The following is a 5,945-nucleotide window of genomic DNA, read 5'->3' on the forward strand; positions in this document are numbered from 1 at the left end:
TTCAGATTGTGTAGGTTATTTTACATGGCAAATGACTATAAGTTTCACGACTTTCAACTAGTTTGCTAAAATTTTTTTTCCCAGAATGCATGTGGTTTTCTAAATTTTCAAATGCAACGCGCAAGTACTTAGAGTTATCATATTCGAATAAAATTTTGCACAGCTTATTTTTAGACCAAAAGACATCTTTTTGAGCCCGGCAAACTGTATATTTAAGAAAACGAACGGTCTAGTACACATATATAGATACTCACGCGGTGCATATAAACAAATTCGGAACATGTCTTAGTCGCATTCCGGCGGTTTTCTACATTAATGGAGTTTTCCATTGTGAGCTCGGCAAATTTGAGCGTTCGAAAAATTATTTGCGACCCGAAAAATGGGCAGAAGGATGAAGTACGTGGCCACGAGGCAACTGTTTGCAACCAAATACATACGCATTTCAAAAGCCATAGCCGTACTCTGGGCGATATTCACAATATGCTACGGAATCCTCGGCATCGTTGCCTTTATGGCGCCAGAATGGATCGGTTACCCCGGCAATGAAATTACGGTATCTTAGGTCTGTGGCAGATGTGACACCGATATGAGATAGTCGACAGTTGCAAGCGACTTTGGGAGAAAATACTTTCAGTGCCAACATTCTCGTTCCCACTGAAAACTTTCTTTATGATTGCGACCTTGCTGGCAATCTGCTTCTTGGTAGTATTGATTCTCATGATGGCACCGATTCTCATAGGTAATATTTTTTGCTGCCGAACAATTTTGTTATTTGTGATCTCTCCTAAGCTTAATATCTAGTTTTCCCATTTGATGTACATACTAGACATTTTCAGTTTGATTTCCTAAAGGGCGGGTTTTATGAGCTGAAAGAAAAAAGTTAACTCAACAACTTCTGATATCGTTGAACAGATAATGAGTAAAACATATTTCAATTTCGATGTAGACGAGAAATGGTCTAACAGTGGTGAGATCTATTGTGGAACGATTTTCCGTCATCCCTTGTCAAATTTGGTTTGGAGACAAACCGGTTTCGGCGTTTCCGTTATTTAGCAGGTAGGTGGCTTTAGGTTGCCTGTATGTGCCGTCAGGTAGAAATCCGCTATTTTCATTTTCTTAGTTTCTTCGCGTTGGCGTTTTTTCCAGGGGTCTTTTCATGTTTTCCGTACAGCATTTTGAGTGGTTCGAATATTACATTGGATACGGTGTTTGTTTGTTCGTTTGCAATTCTCCCTTGAAATGTTTTCTGCTTGTATATCTCCATGTTCTCCAACATGTTCAAACGTCTTCCTTTATGCTGTACGTGGAGGAGTTTAGCTACCTTATTCATTTTCATTGGTGGACATTTATTTTCGAACTTATGATTAGCGAAGTTTGATTCTGGTGTGACGCTTGGTTTTTGTGTCCTCTTATTGTAGTATCTTATATGTTCGCGGAATCTTGTTTCAATCTTACGGCCAGTTTGCCCTATGTAACTACACTTGAATTCACATGTTAAGTTGTATACACCCTGCTTATCCAGAGAGTCCTATTCGTTTGTGCTGCTGTTCAATATTCTTCCGACGTGTTTCCCAGTTTGTATGTCATTTTACCCGTGTAAGTTAACACTGCCCAAGCTGTGTATATCGTTGTTTTCTTTCTTGTTCCTACTTTTTCTTTTCGAGTCCTTTCTAATTTTGTCCACCAGATCTTTTTTGTATCCATAGTTTTTGGCAATAGCATATACTGTGTCTAGCTCTCTCCTGTGTGCTTCCTTAGTTAATGGGGTTCGCTCAAGTCTAGTTAATATTTGTCTAAATGCTGCGTTTTTGTGTGGTTGTGGGTGGTTAGAGGTTTCATGTATTACTGTGTCGCTCGCTGTGGGCTTCCTGTATATCTCGTATTCCAGTTTGTTGGTGGTGTTGTTTATTTTAATCATAAGATGCAAATAGTTGGGTTGCTGTACGGAAAACATGAAAATACCCCTGGAAAAAACGCCAACGCAAAGATACAGACCCACGCCGCAGAAACCGAAAAAACCCCTGGAAAAAACGCCAACGCGAAGATACAGACCCACGCCGCAGAAACCGAAAAAACCCCTGGAAAAAACGCCAACGCGAAGATACAGACCCACGCCGCAGAAACCAAGAAAATGAAAATAACGGTTTTCTACCTGCCAGCACATACAAGCAACCTAAAACCACCTAGCTGCTAAATAACGGAACATAAACTGACTCAATCACGAAAACCAAGAAATTAAAAATAACGGATTTCTACCCGCCGGCGAATACAAGCAACCAAAACAACAAAAGCTGACGCACTTAGATGGGTATGCATGTCCTAATGACAGTTAAAACAGATAGTAACACGAATACGTAAAAGCAGAAGGAAACACGAACTATTCAGAACGACAAATGACACTGAAGATGGCACAACGCCGAAACCGGTTTGTCTCCAAACCAAATTTGACAAGGGATGACTGAAAATCGTTCCACAATACATCATACTCCTACCCTGTCGGAAACACAAACAACCAAAAAGAAGTGTTGAGATCCCTTTGAACGCCAGCTGATGGTAAGCTAGGGTATTTTCTTCACTACGTCCTGATATCTGTCGTAGCGATATCTTTTCACCGAGAGCTGAAACTAAAAGAACATAACTATTAAATTAAAATACTACGAGAAAATTACGCAACATATCGCCTCGTGCCATTCAGGAAATTATTATATGTGCTGCAATTGACATCAATGGATGTGTCAATTTAAAATAGGGATGTGCTGAATTGTCCATATACTCGGTATACAATGCTTTAGTTTTGGTACTCGATACCGTTTCGATGAATTCTGCCTTGGTAAAATATAAGCACATTTCAATCACTTTTTGTATAAAACACCTCACCCATCCAAAACAGTAATTATTGTTCCGGTCGAATCTTCGATCACTTTATTAAAACTTCGATGATAATTACTTTTTTATTTTATGTTTTATTTTTATTCATTTTTCCCCCCACTCCCTAAAAGCGACACAAGGACTACCGAACAAAATCCTCAAAAAAAAAAGGAAACATATGCATATACATATATTATAAGAACAACGTTCATACGGTATCGCCCCAAAGTCACTAATGAGTTGTAGGCCTGAACTGCTTGTCTTCCATATTTTTTGGCTGTTGTGCACTTTTATTAGAAGTTTTAAATCGGTGCCGAGTGGCTGTGAACACTCATATGTGTGGACTCATCACATCTCTAACATAAGAACGTAAATTTCAATTTACGCTCTTGGTGGACAACGCAGCCAGGGTTAGGATCGCCCTGTAGGGAAACGAACTAGTGCGGAACTGGTTCGGTTCTAGTGTGTTTGGAACCATGACTAGTACGCGTTAATTCTCTTTTGCATGCTAGCGACTGGCGAATTTAACATTGCGATGTCCTAGGAAGTGTAAATTGTCCCCCGTTGCATCCCTTTGGCTCTAGTTCCGAACCAGATCTAAATTCGACAGATAAGATCTACTTCGTTTTGCATCGCCTTTTCTATAGTTCCGAACCAGTTCCAAATTCGACAGATGAGATCTAGTTCGTTCTGCATCCCCTTTTCTTTAGTTCGATCTGCATCCATTTTTTATAGTTCCCAACCTGTTATAAATTCGTCACCTTAGATCTACATTTCTAATCATGCTTGTCGAAACATTTCCCTTTTATATTAAATACGATCGGTTGAAGGAAAGACAATACCATCACAAATGTTTAAACGCATTTATTAAAAATTTATAAACTACATTAGTAGTAGTAGTAGTATTAAACTTAAGTAGTATGTAAAAAAACAAAAGTGCGTTCTGCTTAAAAGTAAAAATATTAGTTCCCTTTGTCTTACTTGTCTAAATTTAAGCATATTGATTTTTAAGTAAATTCAGTTCCTTTTAAGCTTATATGTATATGAAAGTTTTTGTCGTACTTAACTTAAATAAGATAAAGAATCAGTCAATAAAGTTTAGGTACAGCGAAGATTTTACAATACCGGCAACTATTTTTTAAATATTTTATTTTTCCCTAATTTTTTATAAAAATATGGTTAATTCTACACCAAAAACCCCAAAAATCAGAGTTCCAAACCTTATGCAAAATTAAAGAAAACTGCGAATTTCCATCCAAGTATTGCAATTTACACTCTTTAGAAAAAAGTTAAGTACTCAGTTATTAGCCCATTCAATTTTAGTATAACAAAGTGCAAGTTTGAGGTAGCTAGGACTTACCATTGATATTTAGCAATTTTTTTTTGTTGTTTGGTAAGTCCTAGCTTCCTCACACTTGCACTTCATTATACTAAAATTGAATGGGCTAAAAAACTTTTTCTAGAGAGCGTAAATAGAAAGTGAATTATTTTAATGAAATTTTGCAGAATTTTCTTAAATTTTGCACAAGGTTTGGAACTCTGATTTTTGGGGATTTTGTTGTAGAATTGACCATATTTTTATAAAAAATTGCCGAAAACGAAAATATTTAAAAAATAGTTGCACGTATTGTAATAAATTCGTTGTACCTAAACTTTATTGACTGACTGTATTAAGGTAGCTGTGGTGGATTGCATAAAAAAACTTAATTTGTCTTTTCTTAAAAAAAAGGTAGCTCTGGTGGCTTGCATTTTTAAATAAATTTAGTGAGAAAGTGGTAATTATTTTGACACTTTTTTTTTAAATGCCTCTTTTTCTGCAACTGCATTGCCTTTCTCAATTGTCCTTCAGGATTTTGGCCTTTGTTTATGGAATCACTAAGTATAATGATTATTAAGCAACTCAAAAACTATACCAGCGTGATTACCGACGTATCCTTTTGAGAGGTAGCCGCACCCTTATAAGAGGAATAAGACCCAAACTTTTCAGGTCAAAATTTCAGTAGGTTGCGTCTGTATGGCCTTTTCAATTTTATAAATTATCATTATTTTTAAGTGGAAAAATAAAACTCAAAATTAATGATAATCTTTGCGCTAAAAAATAAAATTATAAAATAGTCATTATTTGTAATCCCAAAAATAAAAATCAAATAATAATTATTTACGTTTGAGCGAAAAAATAAATATCAATAATAATTCATAAAATAATGATTAAATGCTGATTTAAATTATTTTACTCATAATGATTACCTTCCCTGCTTTTAAAATTTAAAATAAAATAGTTTAGTGAAAGTACCACATTTCACTGCTTTTGGACTGGTGCGGAACTAGTTACTATCGGACTGGTTCGTTTTTGGCGATAAAGAACTAGTACTGAACTAGTAATCTGGTTCACTAGTTCGTGTTTTCCCTACAGGGCGTCTACGATCGGGAAAACTGAAAATCTACTACGCAACTCGATACCGGCGAATTACTTAGATTTGCTCGGGACTATGCAAGGCTTATTACATATGCATTTCCTTTAAATAAAATCATGAGTGAATCAATTTTGAAGTGCCCTACAAATTAGTAATACCAAAATAAAGCATTAAGTTGTTATACTACCAAGTAGAGATGGGCACGGGCCGGAATATTTGCTGTCAGCACGAACTCGTGCGTGCATGGGCGTTCAGTAAAATTTCATAAAAGCACGAATAAGCACGAAAAATCCCGTTGCCAATACTACAAATTTAGATAAGCTGTTGTTTTTATACATTTTATTTAGCACATACATAAGCACTTGCGGTTGAACCGATTCAGCGAAGCTCCGCACCATGTGAAGAAATAATGAAATTGTTTATTCTTTTGGGTGGGAGGCCAAGTTAAACACACCATAATCATTCTCTCACCTATTGTACGATAGTAATATTCAGCCACTATACACTGCAGGGCATGGAATTAGTCCCAAAGGAATCAAATCGTACAAATATGACGAAAATAGTAAGGAAAATGTAAATCATATATGTAGTAGCAACAAATTTATATATATATATATATATATTAGGGTGTCCCTTATATGACAAAAAAATTTTTTTTTTTAA

This window comes from Rhagoletis zephyria, unplaced genomic scaffold (assembly GCF_001687245.7).
Source record: "Rhagoletis zephyria isolate East Lansing unplaced genomic scaffold, Rhagoletis_zephyria_1.1 Rzeph_scaffold_00639, whole genome shotgun sequence".
In the NCBI taxonomy this organism is placed as follows: domain Eukaryota; kingdom Metazoa; phylum Arthropoda; class Insecta; order Diptera; family Tephritidae; genus Rhagoletis; species Rhagoletis zephyria.